Source organism: Cryptomeria japonica, chromosome 4, assembly GCF_030272615.1.
Source record: "Cryptomeria japonica chromosome 4, Sugi_1.0, whole genome shotgun sequence".
NCBI classification, from domain to species: Eukaryota; Viridiplantae; Streptophyta; class Pinopsida; order Cupressales; family Cupressaceae; genus Cryptomeria; species Cryptomeria japonica.
The window spans coordinates 573890922-573913994 of NC_081408.1; the positions used below are offsets into that span (position 1 = coordinate 573890922).

At 33.3% G+C, this 23073-nt stretch overlaps 1 protein-coding gene across 1 annotated transcript in view; it reads right to left on the reverse strand.

The window, feature by feature from the left end:
- The window catches only part of LOC131071039 (probable LRR receptor-like serine/threonine-protein kinase At1g07560), a 33419-nt gene that overhangs the window by 9782 nt on the left and 564 nt on the right, over positions 1-23073 (reverse strand). The window lies entirely within an intron of this gene.

Consider the following 23073-nt stretch of genomic DNA (forward strand, 5'->3'; position numbering starts at 1 on the left):
CTACTAGGGTAGTTAGAGATATACCTAAGATTGTGAAGCCTTATAATTTGGTATGTAAGGAATGGCAAATGGGAAAAAAAATAAGAACTTCTTTTAAGAGTATACAAGACAAATCTAATGATGTTCTTGATCTTATTCATACTAATTTGTGTGGTCTTGCTAGAATCAAAAGTTTTCAAGATGATAGATATTTCATGCTAATCATTGATGACTATTCAAGAATGATGTTGGTTACTTTTCTAAGGGAGAAGTCTTAAGCATTTTAAAAGTTTAAAATCTTTAAAGCTAAAGTTGCAAAAGAGACATGATTGAAGATTAAATACTTAAGGCTAGATCAGGGTGAAGAATTCACATCCAGTGAATTTAACAGCTATTGTGAGAAGAATGGGATAAGAAGACAGTTGTCTACACCCCAGACACCTCAACTGAATGGAGTTGTGGATAGGAATAACTTTAAGAAACCACCCCTTAGGAAAAAGTGTAAAATCCTGGCGAATTAGACATTATTTTTGGGGGGAAATTTTCATATTGATGGCGAATTTTTTTTTTTCAAAGTAGGAAAAAAATTTATTTTGTATTGGCGATTTTTTCCTAGGGTATGAAATTTACATAAAATTCTCACGAATAATACCTTCTTCTGTGGGTAAATATATATATATTGTAGGAGGTAAATATTTTTTGTTTAAAGGAACAAATATATAATTGTATGGGCAAAAAATTTTAGTCCGAAGGAAAAATTATTTAAGCATATTGGCGATTTTTATCCACCGCCTGAAAATTATTTAATTTATTTGGCTAATATTTTGTTATTTATGGAAAAATATATATTTTATTGCCAATTTCATGAATTCATTGTCATTAATAGACAAGGCACATGATACATCACATTGAGTCAAGACTCTGCATGACGTATTGATAAGTGTGACCTCTTTGTCAAGTGAAGGGTGACACGTACCTAAAATCCATCAATGATTTTAAACCATTCGATGATTGTTGATCAATGGCTGAATTTTTATTTCAGCCCAAACTTTTGAAGAGAATGTAGTTCAGGAGAAAGTGCCTGGAATCGAATTGGATTCAATAGACATGTATCAAATGTCTCAATCGATAATATCAGTCACTTAATATATGTCTAGTCACTAACTGCAATCCACTTTGTCCCTACGACTTCCAATGTGGTACTTGGTACTGGTTTATAAATTATAGCTGTTTCTAATTTGGTACTGGTTTATAATTGTTTCCAATTTGGCACTTTTGCATTTATTGGAAATATTTGTAGAGATATACGAAAGATTTAAAAAATTTTAAAGCAATTAATACAGTTAGAGAAGGTATTATTACAATCAAGAGCTTCAGCTATTTGTATATGATCTCTTCTTCTTTCAGCTTCAATTAGCCTTTGGTAGATAAATCATTGGAGCTTGTAGTATTTAAATTTTGCCTCTAGTCTACATCTATAGGCTTAGGCTGTTTAATTTGGTAATCTGATTTCTCAAGATGAACACTCCTATTCGCTTGAGAAGCATTTCTGCGGAGGGCCAAAGAGCCTTTTTGGGCTCTGTTAGTGACCCAACCCTCCAATCAGTCTACAAGGAGGTTGGGATGTTCACTAATGAGGCTATGAGGATGGTCCTAGGCAGAGACTGAATAACGAAAATAGATATTGTGTTAACATGCACATTATGTCCTGGTTCTTGGTGCCTCTTCTGGACCTCGGAGGAGACAAGGTGGATATGTTGATGTTATTAAGGAAGGTGTTTAAAGAAGAATTCCTTGGAGATGACATTATTGTTGTCAACCTTGCAAAAGTAAGGGTGGGCATCCCTTGGGTGAGTGAATTAACCAAGCTTCTCCTCCCTAACCAAACAGTGTCAGTAGCCACGTAACCATTTTTTTTGAACCTGAATGCGAAGCAGTTGATACATCATAGGAAATGGGTGCATATTGATAGGGACTTTCTCTGGAAATGGTTACTCCTAGATGACTTTCCAAACTACAATTGGCTTTTAGAATTTTCCTAGCTTATAATGTCTGAAGAATTCTACATGGAGGGAGGGCAAGATTCTTAGCGTAAACCATGAATATGTCCACTACTTGTGCCCTAGTGCCGAACCCCTAGTATTTTTGTTTTTTTGTCTATGTCCTCGTAACATCACAAGCTCAGTGGCTCACTCATTTTGGCTTTAAAGTTTTTGAGGGACTCAAGTCTTAGACATGTAAAAATTATAAATTTCTGACACATAAATATTAATGATAAGTTTTCAAATTCCAGTTCATTTCAGTTTGCCTCTTATGGATATAAAAATGCTTTCTATTTCATTTTATTAATGATAATTTTGCAAATGTTTTTTGTCTATGAGCTACATTATTTCAATATTTTGTTAAACAATAGAAATAAATTTAATATTGTGATCTTTTTTATGTAATTCTTCTTCCTCTATATTTAATATATAAAAAAAAGTTCTAGTTCGTTCCATTAATTATTTGTACATTGATTATGGTTGATTATAATTTTATAAATATGAAAAAAAAAAGTTTCTTGCAAAAAACAAGTGAATTAAAAGTCCAACTTACTTGTGGTTGAAGTTTTGAACTAGTTCATGCATGGGTTGGTACATGCTATGGTTTATAGTTATGATTTTTTCATTATGAAGAAATTTGAGACATTTATGAACTGTAGATGGGATCGCTTTCATGGAAGGGAACCAAGGATATCCCAACTTCACACAAAATTGATCTGATGCAGGAATGATAGCAAAATGACAGCTAAGCACTTAGTATCAACCTTAATGGGAAGAGTAATAGAACCTATAGTAAGACAAGAGAAACCATCAATAATCTTAACCACTAAATCAAATTTATCATATGTTACTTCATGCAATTGTAAAGTATAAAGATATTCTTAAGTTATTACATTCACCATACATGTTGGATCAATGAGAACCCCTCGTGAGAGTATGCCTTTGATCTTTGCAATGATATATAGTGGGCCATCAGGTGTTTCAATAGTCTCACTAGGATTAAAGGTAATGCATATTTCATAGGTCCTTAGGAGGTGCAGGTTTATCAATAAGATTAACCACATTATTAGACTAAAGGCCAAAGTCATTAGAAGAAAATTCAAGATTCTCATACTCAATTAGAGAACAGGATTAGATCAATTAGATCAATGTCTTAGGGTGGATTTCGGCCTGAATGTGGGAATTAAACACATTTGTGAGAACTTCACCCGGAATTGAACGTTTTACATTTAACTAACTATAATTAAGTCTATAAAGCTCTATTTCAGGCAAAAGTTTTAAAGGATTAAAAAGACTTCAAAAACTATCTGGAAAAGTGACTCGAGTCTAGTGACGTGTCTAAAAAATGGCAAAATTCATGGGACCCATGACAACTGACAACAGATACCATCGTCCATTGGATGAGCATAGATCAACGACTTAGGGTGGATTTTGGCCCGAATGTGGGAAGTAAACACATTTGTGAGAACTTCACCTAGAATTGAATGTTTTACATTTAATTAACTATAATTAAGTCTATAAAGCTCTATTTCTCACAGAAGTTGAAAAGGATTAAAAAGACTTTAAAAATAGTCCGAAAAAGTGACTCGAGTCTGGTTACATGCCCAAAAAATGGCAAAAGTCATGGGACCGACGAAAACTGACAACAGATACCATCATCCATTGGATGAGCATAGATCAACGACTTAGGGTGGATTTTGGCCTGAATGTGGGAAGTAAACACATTTGTGAGAGCTTTGACCAGAATTGAATGTTTTACATTTAATTAAATACAATTAAGTCTATAAAGCTCTATTTTGGGTGGAAGTTGAAGGATTAAAAAGACTTAAAAAATAGTCCAAAAAAGTGACTCGAGCGTGGTGACGTGCCCGAAAAATGGCAAAATTCATGGGACCCACAACAATTGACAACATATACCATCGTTCGTTGGATGAGCACAGATCAACAACTTAGGGTGGATTTGGGCCCGAATGTGGGAAGTAAACACATTTGTGAGAACTTCGGCCGGAATTGAACATTTTACATTTAATTAAATATAATTAAGTCTATAAAGCTCTATTTTGGGCAAAAGTTGAAGGATTAAAAAGACTTAAAAAATAGTCCGAAAAAGTCACTCGAGTGTGGTGACGTACCCGAAAAAATGGCAAAAGTCATGGGATCCACGACAATTGACAACAGATACCATCGTCCATTAGATGAGCATAGATCAATGTCTTAGGGTGGATTTCGGCCCGAATGTGGGAAGTAAACACATTTTTGAGAACTTGACCTGGAATTGAATGTTTTACATTTAATTATCTATAATTAAGCTCTACTTCGGGCAAAAGTTGAAAAGGATTAAAAAGACTTCAAAAGCAGTCTGCAAAAGTGACTCATCACTTAAGTCTGGTGATGTGCTCATTGTCTTTAGAAGTTAGATTGAAGCAATTAATGTTTTGTCCTTTAGTAGTGAATATATATTAATAATAATTAATAAAATTACAACAAGATTCTAGATATTTTACCCTTTAGGTATTACTTTTGTACTTTTTAGTGTTTTCAAAAATAAGTGACTCATAAATCATAATCATATTTCATTTCATGGATAAACTAGTAAATCGAGGGATAACTAGCTACTAGATTGAGGAATGCAAGTTGCAATAGAGTTTGTCTACGCCAATCTAGCAAAATAGAAATTTTGGGTAAAATCTAGAACACCTACATCCCACGTTTTTTACTTTTTTTAATCTCATGGTTCAATTTGAGGTTTAGGATTTTTAGGCTTGTATCTAGCATTATTTTGAATTATTAACAATAATAGCAAAGGGGAAAATGGGAAGCAGTAGTTCAACAGGAAGCCAAGTGAAAAAAAATGTACCTAACCGAACTAGTTAAAAAACTAGGTTTCACTGATGAATACCATGATATTTATGACCCTACTATCCATGGTGAAAAGTGTATCATAGATATTAGATATGAATTTTCTAATAAGGTGGCAAATCCAAGCAGGAAAAAATTTACTATTTTCAACACAATGTTAAAACAAATAACAAATAAAATCGCATCGTGGGATGCTAGATTGGGAAGCATGGTGTTACCTGAAGTATTCCCTTGCCCTAATTTTGTCTTGGTTTGCCCCAAAAATTATCATGAAGCTAAAAAAGCAATTGTCAATAAAAATACAAAAGAGGAAATTCTGTCCATAAACGTGGGATAAAATTTGCTCATTTGTTGAACCTAAGGTTTGAAGAACAAAACTCAAACATCCACATTGATCTAGGAAAGATGGCATAGAATTATGAGATTCTCGATGCAAGAACTATAGAGATTCATTTATCAGATCTCTAATAATGTTTGGTACACTATTGGATCCGAATCATAAGCCTCCTTATCATTCTAACATTTTGTTCTATGGGTTCGGGATACTATTTCCTTGTTGGCATTTTACTTGGAATTGGAAAATGATAAGGAAGTGGGTGCTAGCCTTCTTGAAATTATTTTTAACATCCATTGTGTAACTCAACCAGTAAGATATAATTTTGTTGAGCACGTTGTTCAATCCATGCAAAAACAATTACTAATGATCAAAAAAGGCTCCTGTAAGATATTTAGGTTCTCATCCTACTTATGGTACCTCCTTCTATCCAAGTATCATGCAATATTTGAGACCAACAATCTTCACATTCTGAACTATAAGATTGATGAGAAGACTCAGAATAGAACAGGGTGTCCAATATATGAATGAACACCAAAGATAAGGATGCATGATAACAGAAAGAACTACAACCATTTTGTAGACTTCTTTTTGGCACAGATGTCTAATAAAATTAAAAGAACTCTAATGCCTAGATTGCTTGTGTCTTGTAGAGATTGCATTCAACTTAGAAGTCAAATACAATTGGCTGATTGGTTCTTCATGGAAGAATACACCGTGTTAAGGTTTTATGGATCAATAGTAAAACCCTACAGACTTCCAATACATGTGATAGAGAGGGTATTTGCATTGGAACATGTATGGTAGTTGGAGAGAATAGATACGAACTTCCATGGTCAACAAAAGAAGAGCATATTTCCTTCCTTGCCTTTCTCATGTGGAGGGTTCACATTTGAGACAAAAAAATTCAATGTGGCACATGACTTTTTGACATTTTTTAGCTTTGGTGATGAGGGTCTCTAGCAGTATGATCCAATCATTGTAGTTCAAGCAAGGCTTAAGAAATATGGGAACTCTTCAGCGTTATGTCAACATGAAAGTAAACCATTGCTAGGAAAGCTTAGAAACATGGACTCCTCGGATGAGGGGAAAAAAGAGATGGAGAAAATTGTTGCTGACAATAACATTTCAACAGAAGAAATACCATCACAAATTATGGCATTACACACACAGAGGACATCAGAGGAGGGTTAGGGCATCCAAAATAGGTCCTACAATTTCTACCAAAAATCTGCTAATCCGTCTAACAAATCTATTCCCAAACAATTCTGCAAGAATGTAAAGATAGTTATTGAAATCAAACCGAAAAAAAAGTTTTTTGGACTATGAGGAAGATTGTTGGTGAACCAAAAACCAATGCAGAATTTTAGTCAATCGACGAGGATGAAAAATTTAGCAAATTGTGGAATACGGAGCATCCCACAATATCATATGACAGGAGTGAAGATGAAAATGAGTAGGAGGTTGAGCCCACTGCAACAACTACTACAGTCCCTAAAATATTAGGTGGAGTCAATGAGTCCATGAAAGAAAAATATAGCAAAGGCAAAAACATTGTCGAAAAAGTGGGTTTTGAAGGTGGTGGTCTAGGTCCCAGAGGAGAAGGCATTTGGTATCTACTTGAGGTACAACTTCCATCAAATTCAAAATCAAAATCTCCTATTAAACCAATCATTGGACTTGATTCTTCAGATTCATCATGGAAAGGTACTACTCATTACCCTGAGGGTCCACCTGCATTTGTTTCAGGTTCAAATCCACAACCACCACCACATCATGGTATTCCTATTGGTGCTGAATTAAGTACCATTGCCATTGGTGGGGAATCTGGGGATAGTATCCTATTAGTGTTCAGTCAAGTACCACTGTGATTGGTGGGGTTGGCATGGGTACTACTACTGATACTAGTTGTCTTGGTGTTGGACAAGGGTAACAACAAAATATCTCTCGCAAGAGGCCACTAGTGGTAGATACTCATACTATTCAGAATCCTATGTCAAGTGGCACCAACACTAAAAATCTATCATTTGCAGCTTCAGATCAGACCCCTCAAAAGACTATAAAAACTACACATGAAAGTGACAGCAAGACATGATCAAGAATGGTTGTTTGTAATCCTCATAATGCATTAGTTAAAACCACAACCATAGGTGGAACTAGAGCCTCATCTATTCCTATTTCACCTTTCAAACATTCAATTGCTTCAGCAAGCCAAGATTTTTAATTTTGTGATTACTATGAAAAATTTGAACACACAACAAATGCAAATAAAGAAAAAAAGAGTTCATTTCATAGGGTTGCCCTAATTAAAGTTTTAGACAAACAACCTGCAAGGAACAGGGTATTTCCAACATATGATCCACACAAAGATATGATGGAGTTCATGGTTGTTATGCCCCCAACTAAAGATTAAAATCCACCACACAGTTAGATAGATCCCTCTAAATTTCAAGTTAGCACCCTCCAAATGGATTTTTCCAAAGTACATAATGTGGACAAAATTAGTGTGTCAAACAGGACTAATGAACTGGTCTATACTTCATTGCTAAAGGTGGAGAGTGTCACGAACCCTATTTTTCCAATAATTATTTAATTAGGAAAATAATGTTCATTTTTCAAATGAAATTGAAATGAAATGAAAATAGAAATGTTAATGAAATAAGATAGGATATCAAATGTACTGATATGATTTATATATAATTGAATGATCAGTAATAATTTTTATTGTAAATTGGGATCGTCATTGCTAATGAGCAATTGAGTGCAAAGTGAATGCAGGAACAGGTGAACAATGATGAAGACGAGAACATGGTTTAGGTAGAGTTGTCTTAGCTCTTGTATTTTGTTAGGATAGATGGAATCTCTCACACACCACATTAGGATTTATATTTGCATCTTGAAAGATGGATGATTTAAATGACCTTATTTGAGTGTTTGTTCAAATTGAAATGATGAATTTGGAATGAGTAGTAGATTGATTTAAATAATTATACATGTGCATTGATTACATGATGTGAGTGGTGTTTGAATTAAATCTAAGTTGTATGAGTGACTGTGAAATATTATGCTTTATAGTTAAAAGAGATAAAATGTGTAAATGATTCGAAAATGAATATTGAATCTAGGTTATATGTTCTTTTTGTTCAGATAGGTATAAATGTATGAAAAATCATACTTATGAGTTTACTATTGTAAATTGGATAATAGTATAATATATATATAGTTATAAATATCCAATTATCATGAAAAATGATTACTTCATGATATTTTGTTTATATCTACGAAATCAATTGAAATTAAAATAAATATATATACGTATTATATGTTTATGAATTTTAATAATGATTCAACCATATACAAGTATAAACATATGTAATTATGATATATAAAAACATATTTTTAAAATTATAAATATTGTTTTAATGAAAAGTCATTATTTATATTTGTATTTGTATAAATATAAATAAAAATTAAAAATTAAAAAATAAAATAAAAATATAATAACAAATAATAACCAATGATTAAAGGTGGTAGGTTATTAAAACTTAAAGAAGGTGGTCGATATTTTAAAGGTGGCGGGTTATTAAAACTTAAAGAAGGTGGTCGATAGTAATATCGACCACCCCCCTTATTTAAAGAGAGGAGTCGATATTACCACCAACCACCCCTCCTCCCTTTTATACGTACAACTGCACCATGTTGCAAAACACCGACCAAGCTATTAAAGTATAAACCCACATAGCAGCCATTAAGAATCAAAAACTTACGCTCCAGATCTGTTATGGTAGTTGGCCAGTTTTATGTAAATTAAGGCAGGTGTAGTTTAGAGGGAGTCGACACACCTCCTCCCTTTACTACTAAATTAAAACACCGACCATATTTTACACACGTTGCAGCTGCCAAAACATATGACATGAATTAATAGAAACATGGTTTATCAGCCCACGTAAACCCACCAATGCCTACATCGTGATTGAAATGTATAAGATAGTTATTTAAACTTTACATATTTTAGGGAAGTCATTTTTAGTAAAGTGGACTTAGTCTTGGAGTTAAAAGCCACACGGATAATCAATAATTATGAATTTAACAACTTAGTGGTGTGGTGTCATGAAATGGATAATGGATAACATTGCATGGAGAACACATAAGTGTTCAAAACCATTTAGGATTGTTATGTTGCAATTAGATCATGAGTGGTGTCACTTAGAATCAATCCACCTTGAGGAGAGATGGCCCAAAAGTAGGAAAGGAAGGTAGACAAAAACACTATATATAGACCATTGAGTTGGAAGAGAGGGGAAGGGAGATGGAAGAGGAAAAAGGGAAGAGATGCAACCAAGGATTAGAGAATGGAATGAAGAAGAGAAAAGTAGTGAGATTTAGATTTGTTTACAATCGAATCATAAAAGATCGATCATGATCATCTTAGATTTAGAGCCAAATTTCAGAGTAAAGTTTAGAAATAAAAGATAGAAAGGAAGGATAGAGTTAATAGAAAAATCGACAGATGGAGAGCGACAAAGAGGTTGTGTACCATTTTGAAAGAGAGAAGGCAAATGTGAAGAGGGAAGAAAATCCATCACCTCAAGCTAGTAACAAGAGCATAAGGATGTAGGATCTACCTTAATTCTTTGATCATTATGCAAGGATAGTGAGTGAGTCATGAAGTTATATACTGTTTATTAGAATGAAGTTTGATTGAGTCAAGCCATGATTAGAACAAAATTGTGTGAACTCGCTTTTGAATAGTCTTATAGAGAAATGTATTATGAGGTACATATGATAAAATAACTAAGAACATGCATGGAAGATGTTAAAGAGTGGTAGGAATTGCATTATAGGTTGCTTTACATATTCTCTAAAGGATGATCTAGTTTTAGACCTATGCAATATACTAATGGAAGAGTTGGAGTTGAAAAAGGAATTATTGTTAATTGTTTAAATATTACGATCATGTAAATAAAGATACAATAGTGAAATAATTTCTTAAAGTTTGTTGATAAACTTAGTAAAACTCTCATAAATGAGATTACCCGATCCTCTAGAAATTAAGTAAGAGGATAGAGAGAGAAACTTTGAGATTAAACTACAAAGAAGATGAAATAATAGGATAACGACTTATAAATAATGAAGTTATTTTGATATCACAAGGAAAGACTTAGACTTTCAAATTTTACAAGAAAAATAAAGTTGGTTATCGAGTGTCTCATTTGAAAAGCCTTATAGATAGGCATTTATGAACTTGTATCATATTAGATTGTCGATATGGTAAATTAGTGAAGTCAGTGTGTTAAGTTTTAAATCATGAAAAGTCACATATTAGTATTAAACTAAATATGATGTTTTGAGAAAAGTGGTAAATAAACCATGACACTTGGAAAGATAGAGAGAGTTTAGATGAGATAAGCTTAAAATTCTAAACCATAAGAAATGGAATGCATGTTAATGATTATGCTATGTTTTGATAATTGAATAAAAGAATGTGTACTCATTTTATTCAATTTATATGTAAGATACATACATGTGTTACACCTTCTTAATATTTTAATCTTGTCTTTAAAATTGTTTGAAAGATAGAAGGAAAAGAATGTTTTCTTTTAAATGTATATTTGATTATCCATAGAATATTGTTTCCTGTCAGATAGGATTGATTGTAATAAAAGATTTACTCTATCAATTTCTATTCAAATGAAAGATTGTCTTCTTAGCATACTATTTTTATCTTACAAGAAATAGGAAGCTAGAATTAAAAGACGAAAGATTGTCTTCTGTATGAATGTATGTGAACAAAGCTAGATAGGCTTGTGTTTGTGGAAAGTTACCTTCCAGGATGGGTGCTGAATGTGGATTATAGAGAGAATAGTTTCTTTTCCAACTATCTATTTTTGTTGTGCATGGCATTATACTCGGCCAAGTAATCAAATTGAATTAACCATTGAAATAATGGAATTCTTTTATTTTATCCTGTCTACCATATCCTAGATTGATAATGAATGCTTGTTTCTTAAAAGAGTTAGAAAAATGAAAATGCTTGTATCATCTAGGCATGCACCAAATTCCATCTTGCCTTTCGAATTTCTTTTGCTAACCAATTCATGTAGGGTCGGGTATTCTTGATTGACCAAGAATTTCGGGGAAATGTAAGCTTCAAGGTTGGGCGAAAAAAGTGCCTGAATCTTGTTCTCGTCTTCATGCTAAAGATTGCATTAGCAATAGCTTGGGTTGTAGATCAACGAACGTATCTCACCCTTTATTTTGTATTATTTTATTATTGAACTTACGACAACTTGAAATGTGTAAGTATTGTATGATTGAAAAACTACTTATATCAATTTATTGAATGAAGAATCGTTATCTATTATAGAAATTTTGTGTTTATTACAATCTATATGGAACGATCAATTGAAGCTATGAATGGAAAAATGGAATGAAATAGACTTATCAACTGATTTATGAGTTTATTTAATAATAAAGAGTATTTCGGCTCATTATTGAAGTTAGGTCAATTTACGTCTTTACAGAGAGAGAAAATAATAAATTGGAGAAACAAATAGATTGTTACAGGAAGACCTAGTAAACAAAAAATCAAAGAGGAAAGAAATGATTTATAGAAAAGGATAAAAAATTTGGGCTCCGTAGTAGAAATTGCAGAGCAAGAAAATATGGATGTAGAATTGAAGGACTTGAGAGAAACACTGGCTAAAATCAGTAAAAAATTGATGAGGAAAGAGCCAATTTTTAAAAATTATACAAAAGTTATGAGTCTGTTGCTGTCGAAATAAGAAAAATACAGGACCTATTGGATCATGAGAAGGAAAAAGAAAAACATTTGGATATGGAAGTAGAGGAAGAAAGAAAAAAATGTGCACAAATGAAAGAAGACCTGCAGAATGCAAAAGATAAAATTAAAACTTCAGAGGATAGATTGAAAGATAATATGAAAAATACAATGAAGTATATATAAGAAAACATTTGGGGGCAAATAATGTAGAGGAGTGACAAGTTGTGTGAATCGTTTGAATTGAATGAAAGTCTGAGATTAATTTATATGAAAATCAAAGGGCACATTGAGAAGAGCATACATGTTTATTCAAAAGAGGATATGGTAAAACAGATTTTGCAAGTAGTCTACAGTACCAGTGACAGCTATTTGTCATCCAAGGGAATTAAGAGCCGCATTGATGCCACAATTAAGACATCATCTATCCTTCAAAAGTGCCAAAAACTAAGGGAAACATCAAAAGTTATGGATAAATGTGGCAAAAAGATATTGAAGCTACAAGAAAAGACTACTTTTATTAAACTTTGTTTGCCTAAGACCATTGACCCATCAAATAAATTCATTGGAAAAGAAGCTTACAAAAAAAACATGGAGATAAAAATGAAGTCTGATTTAGACTTGCTTCCTAAGAACACAAGTCCCCAAAATTTTCTAGCATTCATCGAACCATTTACAACTCTGAATGCAGTATTGCGTGAAATAGTGATGTCAAGTCACTCTTCTAAATATGAATTGTTGATGAAGTTGCAATTGACTTTCCATAGTTTAAAGAATATTGACCTTCCATCAGACAAAGAGTGGATCACCCTACAAAAATTGGCACAAAAATCTTAAGAATCATAGTATGTATTGCATAATTTTTTGCTTTTACTCTTAATTTCAAGGTTTTATGTTTTTTTTGTTTGGAATTTGGCATCACTTAAAATAATTGTATTTTTTGAACAGGAAAAAACCAGCACTCACTATTGCTAATCCAGCCTATGAATCTATGATGCATAGTGCAAACCTTCAGCCTATAAATTTGTATTCTCAAATTCTCCAAGTTTTAACATTTCTGCATTTCTCTATTTTTGATTACTAGGTTTTGGGCACTGTTATTATCTATATTTAATTTGTCCTGGCTTGAATTAATATTTAATTTTGAACTCTATTTTTTGAACAAGAGACATCAGACATGTAGCAATTGTTAAATTGCTAATCTGGCCTATGATGGCCATGTAAATTTGTGCTAACTTTGTGATTTTGATTTTGAGTCTTGACATGTTGTAAATTGACCTGAAGCTATTATTTCTCCCTAGTTTCTATAAAAAGGAATTGGGGGTCATTTGCAAATGGTTCTGAAACTTTGTATTGACTTTTGCATGGAGAATCACATAGAGTGGTGTACTGAATGAATTGTATCATATGGTTATATTTTAAAAGAATTAATGAAAATCTAAGTTCTCAACATGTCTAAATAAACATCTTTGTAACAATAAACACATTATGGTCTTTTATGCTATTTTAAATCTAGAAATAGAAAGTTGAAAAATACAATTACAAATCAATATTAAATTCTAATTGCAAAAAGTTGATAGACTCATAAAATATCATCAAGTTATCAACCATAATAATATGCTTTTATAATATGAATGATTAGATACAGTAATAAGACTAATAGATACCAATCTCTTAAAGTTGCCATTCATCCTCATCAAATTCAGAGCTTTCTTGATTCTTGTCTATGTTTTCTTCACTTTGGGTCTGCATACCTTCATTGAATTGCATCTCAATGCTACCAATAGGTCTAGTACATGAGTCAATAGTCCTACTAACACTTTGGTTTGAAGTGTTTCCCAAACCTCTTCTTTCACATTTGGACCTCCAAATTTGTAGTGCCCTATTGTAAGAAAATGTGTGGACATCATACCTAGATGTATAGAACCTCAAGCAATTTTCCAAATTTTTGTCTAGTTTGTTTCTTAGCTTTGATTTTAGGAACCCCAAACTAAAAACTCTCAAATATTCCACCAAACCCAATATCATGGTAAGACATAAATCAACAAGCTTCAAATATTTTGGCATTGAATCATGCGACCCTACATTCTCAGCTATATATTTCCAAAGCCTTGTTATTGATCCCTCTTCGCGGGGGTTCTCCATTGTGCCATATTGTTCCCTCATAGTGTAAGCAAAATGAGATGATTTCTCTCTAAGATGAGTTTCATCTAATATTCCATTTATAGTTACTCCATTCAATTCTCTGGATATGCCAAATTGTTTTATCAAAGTCAATAGCTTACTTCAAAAATTAGCTGCACTGTTGAGGCTCCAATATTGAGGAAAAATAATAGACATGGATTCGAGTAGGTCATCAGGAGGGAATCTGCTTCTAATTTGTGAGGAAAGATTATAGGCAATTTTCTTCACAGAAGTAGTTACAGACTCAACAATTTTGTCGAAACCTTCCCTTGTAACTCTTGCTAGTTGCTTTCTGGGATACTTTCTTGGTTCCTTGGGGTCGACCGTGGCATAGAAGTGCATTGGTGTCTCAGCTCCCCATACATTGGCACATGCCTCTCTTTTTGAATTGATTTGTAAAAAGTTATCAGGATTGTTCAAATCTATGAGTTTCCACCACTTAACAAATTTTTCATCAGATAGTGTTGGTTGATTTTGATAGAGATTGTCGAGGGTCATGTATGTCATCTTACGCAGCATAGCATATTTTACAATATACAGAGCTCTTTTTTGGGAAGCCTTCATAATATTCCTCATTTCCTCTAGCATGGGCAGAATAGCTACTAAAGTTAAGAGTGTCTCTAGATTACTTAACCTCCGAAGAAGGTCAAGAAATTTCAGTTGCTCTGATTCATCACGAGTTGTGTGAAATAGTCCAATCAAGGATGGATATTCTAAAAAAACTCCAGTGGACCATCCAAAGAGATCCATTTGGTATCATTATCCTTGAGAAGCTTCTTCCTATCAGTTATTCCATCAGCAAAGTGTTGAAATTCCATAAATCGATTGGGACTTCAATAGAAGTCTGAGTAGAGCTCTCTAATTAAAATTTTAATTTTTTTACCGAAGCATACTTGCTCACAATTCCAAAAGCTAGATTCATTCTGTGAGCCATGCAGTGAATTGTAGTAATGTATGGAGCAAATGAAGTTTCAATCTTTGTACAAAGATTGTTCCTATGACCTTGCATTACTGAAGCTCCATCTGCTCCAACACACACCAATTTTTTGGCAATTGTCATGTCATCCATACCTTCATATTCAATTAAACTTCTCTTTACTAGTTGAAATAAATTTTCCGTTGTCACACTCTCCTTCATTTTAGCAACAGATAATAGATGATGTTGACGGCCATGATTTTGTACAGTATAAACATGCATGCATACCCATGAAGTATTGTCTACTGTCGTAAATTTGTCTAAAGAAAATGCAATAAAGTTTGACTCTCTTATTTTTTCCTTTACGCCTTATTTTTCAACCTCAACAAGACATCTTGCCCATTCTCATCCACTGTTTACTAACTAGTGTCTATTAGGATAGTTAGGAACTTTCAAAAAGTGTAATAAACCACTAATTGATGGGATATCTATCATAGCATGCCCTCTACTCAAAATATAAAAAACAACGCTTAATTGAACAACTTTTCCCTATTGTTCTATTTGCATTGGTTTTCCAAAACTAGCTTCAATAGAACCTTTAACTTCAATAGGCTTCGTCTGTATTTTCTCATGAAAATAATACTCTTCAACATTCCTCACATGCTTACATTCCTCCTTTGTTTTCCATCTTATCACTAATTTTTCAACTCTGTCTATCATTTATTTTTCATAAACTTTACCCATATGCTTTTCTATGGTGTCAAATTTTAGTTGCAACTTAGTTTCCTTGTTATGTTTTGAAGTACAAATCTTACACCTACATTCTATTGGAGGCTCGCCTTCGATTGGATTCTCCACTGGTTCAATGAATGGATACTTTGATTCCCAATTAATTTGAAAATTCCTCACTGACATATCCCACTCCCAATCCTTTTTGGATTGTGGTTGATACTTTTTTTATTTGGCTTTTCTTTTCCCCTTCCATGCATTATCATCAATGGAATTATCACCCAAGTCGATTATATCATTCCGGCTAACTTGGGCATCTACCAGATAATCTTCTTCAAGATCATCCTAATCTGAGATATCAGGTTCATCGTCGTCTTCAACATGCGGTGTAGGTTGCGAATTTTGTACTTGTACTTGTGATGAGGTACCTTCATGATTTTCACCACAATCTTTTCCAAAGCCAAAGTACAAAGACAACGTTCTACTTTTTTTTGGCCTCTCATGTCCTTACCCACATTCAGGTTTCCTACCCTTCTTCCTATTCAACATCTCCAACAAAATAAAGGCTGGCAAAATTTTTTTAATTTGTTGAAGAAGCAATAATACACTATAAAGTATAATATATGTTTCATTGGCCCTATGACCTACAATCTAGATGTCTGGGGTCTGAATCTCCCAGCTAACCACTTGGTACTAATGGGAACCCATTAAATAATAATGAACTTAATGATACAAACAAATATGATCGCTCACCTTTAGGTCACTACCAGTCACTAATGTAGTCAACAACAATGATTTTCCTCAGTCCGAAACTTTGTTATTGATCATAATTTAGAGCCTAGAACCCACCAAATTGTGTAGAGATACATCTGATCTTTGAATGTATTTATATCAATCCTTATATGGTGAATTCTATGGGAATTTTATATGGTATACAAATATTTGGTGAATCTCACTTAACTATAACACGACTTATGTAATTTTCGAGGTGATTATGGGTCATCCAGATAATTCCCAAATACAATATAGTTGGTTAAAGTTAGGGTGAATGGAGACACACATTGAAAAAATGTTGGGTGAATTGGGTCCTTCTGGATAACAAATCTTCATATGCCTATAGGCGAATTATGGTTGTCTATTAAGGCAACCTCGGAGAGTGTAGTCGAAAAAATTAAATTTATCATGTGTCCACCGTATATTGTATTGGCAAAATCCTCACATAGAAACATTTAATTACATAAAACATATGGCGATCAGGCCATGAATTTGATAGAAATTGATAATGTTTTGGTGACATGCCCACCCCCTAGTCGGTACAAAATATTTGCCATTTCCCAGGTCGCTGATGTGAAAAATTCGCCATTGGTGAATATTCACCACTAAAGTAATATCTGGTTGTGGAAAGGAAGAACAAAACTATCTTGGATGCATCTAGAAGTATGATGATAAAATCTAATCTACCTCATGTCTACTGGAGAGAAGCTGTAAGCACGATAGTATACATATTCAATAGAGTTCATATCAAAGGAGAAACCAATAAGACACCTTATGAGCTATGGTTTGGTCATACAGTGACAGTTAAGTATTTTAGAATCTTTGGTAGTAAATTCTATATCAAAAGAGATGATTACATTGGAAAGTTTGATCCTAGATGTGATGAAGGAATATTTCTTTGTTATTCTAATGAAAGAAAAGCATATAGATGTTATAATAAGAGATTTCAAAGAATTGTGGAGAGAACTAATGTCAAGGGGGATGAGAAGAACAGAAGTCAAATCAGAACTTATAAGAGAGAACCGGTAGTGGAAATGGTCATAACTAAACTGGTAGCACCTACACTAGAACACAATATTGAACTAGTTACTCCAACAAAATCAAAAAATTGAACAGTAACTGAAGATCAGGACAGAGGAACATAAAATCTGAAGACTCCTAGGTATGTAATGTTGAATCATTTAGAAGATCAGATAATTGGAGACAAAAATAAAGGAGTGATGACAAGAAGAAGGTTGGTAGCTAATGAGGTATGTTTAATTTCTCAAGTTGAACCGACATTAGTAATTGAAGCTTGTAAAGATGAATGTTGGTTGAAACCTATGGAAGAAGAATTCGATCAAATAGAAAAGAATAACACATTGACTTTAGTTCCTCGGCCTAAAAATAAGAATATTATTGGAACTAAATGTGGTTTTAGGAATAAATTGAATGAAGATGGACAAGTTGTGAGGAATAAAGCTAGATTGGTTTGTAAAGGATATTCTCAAAAGGAAGAAATTGATAATGATGAAACCTTTACATCGGTATCTAGGATTGAAGATGTGAGATTATTTCTTGCTTATGCTGCACATAAGAACTACAAGGTTATATCAAATGGATGTTAAGTGTGAATTTTTGAATGAAGTTCTTGAAGAGGAAGTTTATATTGAGCAACCTGATGGATTTTCACTTTTAGATGACAAAAACATGGCTTGCAAGTTAAAGAAATCTTTATATGGATTGAAATAAGCCCCTAGAGCTTGGTATGCAAGACTGGATAAATATCTTTTGAAGCTTGATTTCACTAAAGGTAATGCTGATAGTAGTTTATATTATAAGATCACTGATGATGACATATTTATTATTGAAGTCTTTGTTCATGATATCATTTTTGGAGGTGAAGATAAGTTGTATATGGATTTCTCTAACAATATGAAGAATGAATTTGAGATGTCTATGATTGGGGAGATGAAATTTTTCTTAGGTTTGCAAATAAGTCAGACTTATAAAGGTATTTTCATTTGTCAAAATAAGTATTCTAGGGAGTTGTTGAAGAAATCTGGTATGGAAAATTTTTAACCGGTTGGTACTTCGATGGTTACAAGTGAGAAATTGACAAAGAAAGATGCATCTACATTGATAAAACCTACAAGATACAAGTCTATGATTGGAGGTTTGTTATATCTAACTTAGACTAGACTGGATATAATAAATGTAGTTTATATTATAGCAAGATATTAGAGTGATCCTAGAGAAAATCATGAGAGTGTGGTGAAAAGGATTCTTAAGTATTTATTGAGAACAATTAAATATGGTTTGTGGTATCCTAAAAATGATGACTTTACATTATGTGCATATACAGATGTAGATTGGGTTGGAGATGTTGATGACCAGAAGTTCACATTCGGTGGAGCTATCTTTCTTGAAAATAAACTTATTTCATGGATCAGGAAAAAGAAGTCATGTACCTCTTTATCTACTGCTGAAGCTGAGTATGTTGTTGTTGCTACTAACTGTACACAAGTTCTATGGATGAAGCAAATGTTGAAGGATATAAAGGTGAATTGTAATGAATCGGTAGTTATTCACTGTGATAACTCTACTGCTATTGATATATCAAAGAATCTGGTATTTCATTCTAAGACAAAGTACATATCTATCAAGTATAACTTTTTGAAGGAGAAGGTGGAAGAAAATGAAGTCAGACTGGTTTATGTGAACACTAAAGAGAAGATTGCAGATATCTTCACTAAACCTTTACCTAAAAAATCATTCGAGTACTTTAGAGACAAATTGGTGGTTTCTGCCCCTTCGATAGAGACCTGAGTGATTCTAATTGGCATCAGTTCGATATCTATTATCAGAGCTATTACTCATTCCAGATTGATGTGGTGGTGCTACTACTTAGGTGGAGTAGTTAGCTATAAGAATCAGAGGATTTATGATTTTTCTTTGATATTTATGTCAGATCTTTAGAATTGATGTCAAAGGGGGAGAGTTATTCTTGTGAAAAACATAAGGGAGAGATATATTCATTAGGGAAGTTTAGTTCAAAGCTTCATTGCTATATCATTATGTGGGAGACTATTGGTTGTCTTCCATAGGAGGAGACTTGTTTGGCTTTTCTTAGCACTTGGATGTTTTTCACATCTAGTGTTGCCATCAATGCAAAATGGGAAGGTTGTTGGTAATTTGAAGGAATTTATTATGTGTTGCATTGATGGCAACACCGACTATTTTGGTTGTTTACTGGTTTCCAGTTGGTTCTGGTAGAGTGGTTGGGTTATGATATTGATCTGGTATGCTCTGGTATTCTTTGCTTTGTGGAATTGATTTGGATCTATCATTCATGCTATTCAGATGCTTATCACGGTCAGTTGGTTTGGGATTTGATGACTTAAATACTATCATTTGTTCTAGTAAGCCTTTTGGTTATCGGTAAGGGTTTTACCGACAAAGCTTTGTTGATGATCTTTTGATGCACGTGATAAGTGGTGTTGGTGCAGCTTCTAGATGGTTCTTAGGATGTTGATGGTTATCATGTTCGTGTTCCAGTTCATTAGTGGTGTTAGATTTGGTTTATGGTGACCTATTTTGAGTCTGGTGTTATCTAGTTTATGGACTGGTTTATGTAATGTGTTGGAGGATGTTCCTGATGTGTTACTAACAGAATTTAATGATTGGTTTACATTGTTTTCGACCTAAGATGACTTGGTTGATCATTGGATTGTGGGTTTATTTTATGAATTTATTGTATTATCTTTTATGTGGCTAACCTAATTGTTTAGGTCCTGGGTTGGTATAAATATGATGTAAGATCTCTTTGTAGATCATGGTAATGGGATTATGGCTATGGGTTGGTTATGCGATTACCTATGTGAATAATTTTGTAATCATATCTAGAAGTTTTGGTCGATCATAGGTTATCGAATTGGGTTAGTAAGAGAGGTTTAAGGCCTCTAGTAAGCTTAACTAGAATTGTACTCAAGCATAGGAAATGTTATCTTTGCAGTTCACTCTTCTTTATGGATTGTAGTCTGGATTTATTTTTTAGTCAGTGAGGCTCCTTTTGTGATGAGCAGTGCACTCTAAGTTGTTGGCCTTCCTGTATGTGCAAAACCTTCATTTTTTAATAGCATACTTACTAGAGCAGTATTATCTAACTGTGGGTAGGCTTCCCACCATGGTTTTCCCCTTTATCGGGTTTTCCACATACAAATCTTGGTGTCATGTGTTTTGGATGGATGGTAATTGTTCTATGATTTATGTTTATGTTTAATTGTTATATCATTTGTTCTATTATTTGGTTTATGCATTTTGGTATTGGGTTTATGTGTTCCGGTAATAAGGATTTGAATGCTTAAAGTTCCGTAATCTATTGACAACTAATTCACCCCATCTCTCAGTTGTCCTCTGGTTATTTGAGTTGTCTAATAGTCTTCCAGTCTGGGAACAAGTGGCCATGCCATTTTCTTCTCTATCTGATCCAACTCCTCATTCATTGCATTAATCTAGTCATCATCCTTTAATGCCTCTCTTACTATTTTGGGCTCAATGGTAGAAATCAGACAAGAATTTTCTATGATTTTCCTCCTTGTTTGTACTTCAACATTTTTGTATCCAACTATTTGTTCTTCTGAGTGATTTAGCCTGACATACCTTGGAATGACTAGTTTCAGTGTTGTGCTTCATGCTTCATGTTCTTCATGTTCTTTATTACTCTCTACATTTACTAGTTGAGCACCTATTTCTACAACATTTTGCTCACCAGTCTTCTGCACTTCTGGTTCTATTAACACAAGTCTTTCTTCATCTTTCTTAGGCTCAGATCTGTCGATCTCTCTATATTTCTAAGAGAGTTCATCTATATTCACATTATCACTCTCAATGATCTTCTTAGTTCTCTTGTTATAATATTTAAATGCCTTACTCTTTGTAGAGTAATAAAAAAAAATGTCTTGATCACACTTAGCATCAAACTTTTCAATGTAATTATGTCTCTTAATATAACATTTACTCCCAAATATTTTGAAATAACATACACTAGGAGTCTTTCCATGCCATAATTCATAAGGTATTTTATTATTACCTTTTTTGACAAGTACTTGGTTCAAAGTATAAATGGTATTGTTGACTACTTCTCTCCAAAACATCTTCAATACTTCACCTTGAATCATCATGGTTCTAGCAGCTTCAATAACTGTTCTATTCATTCTCTTTGCTATACCATTCTGTTGTGGAATTCTAGGAGCTGACATCTACCTCTTAATTCCCTCTTCATCACAAAACTTCACAAATTCATTACAAGTAAATTCATCTTCATGGTTAGATCTCAAACATTTTAGATTCTTCCTAGTATCTTTCTCAACAAGAGCTTTAAATGTTTTAAACTTACTGAATGCCTCAGACTTTTCTCTCAGAAAAGTTACCCGCATCATTTTAGAATAATAATCAATAAAGATCATAAAATACTTATCACCAAAATATCTCTTAGTCCTCATAGGACCACAAAGATTAGTATGCACCAAATCAAGAATATTCCCTAAAGAGAAATACTTACTCTTACGAGATATAGAGGTCATCTTACCCATCTCACAATCCTTGCATAACACATTGTTTGGTTTCACAAGCTGGGCAAACTTCTCACAATACAACTTACTAACTTTAATCAGATTGTCAAAATTGACATGAAAAAATATCATGTGCCACAACCAGTTGTCTTCAATCTTCACCATAAAAGAATCATTTACATTAGTATTGAGATTAAATAGATTAGCTCTAGTTTGCTTTGTAGTAGCAATCAATTCTCCATTATTTCCAAGAATCTTGCACACTCCACTTTTGAATTCAAGTAGATATCCCTTATCATTAAGCTATCCAACACTTGAGAGGTTATGTTTTATTCCTTCAACCAAAAAGGCATCATCTACATTACTCTTCCCATTTAATGAAATTGATCCTTTACCTTTAACTATGCAGGGAGAGTTATTACCAAATCTTACAACACCTCCACCAAACTCTTCAAGGGATAAGAACTTACTTTTGTCAGTGGTCATGTGGTGTGAGCAACCACTATCTATTATCCATTCATCATTGTTATCGATGTGAGACACTAATGCCTTCTCATCAATTAGATCCTCCTTCACAACAACAAAGACTATTTCCTCATTGTCATCTTCTTCTGATTCATCATCAGTCACACTTCATCCACTACAACATAATAATGTTTCTTGCCTTTTCCTTTGAATCTCCTAAACATCTCTTTCTTATCAGAGTTAGGGTAGTTAGCAGCTATGTGTCTAATTTTACTACAAGAGATACACTTCAAGGGTAATTTACCTTTATATTTACCTGTTCCTCTAAGCAATCTTCTAGCCAGTAATGTCTCAAGTTTCATAAGAAGATCTTCATCATCACCATCATCTCTATTACCGCCATGACTAGACCAATAGTCATGATTATGACAAACATATTTTCCTTTCCTTGTTGATGT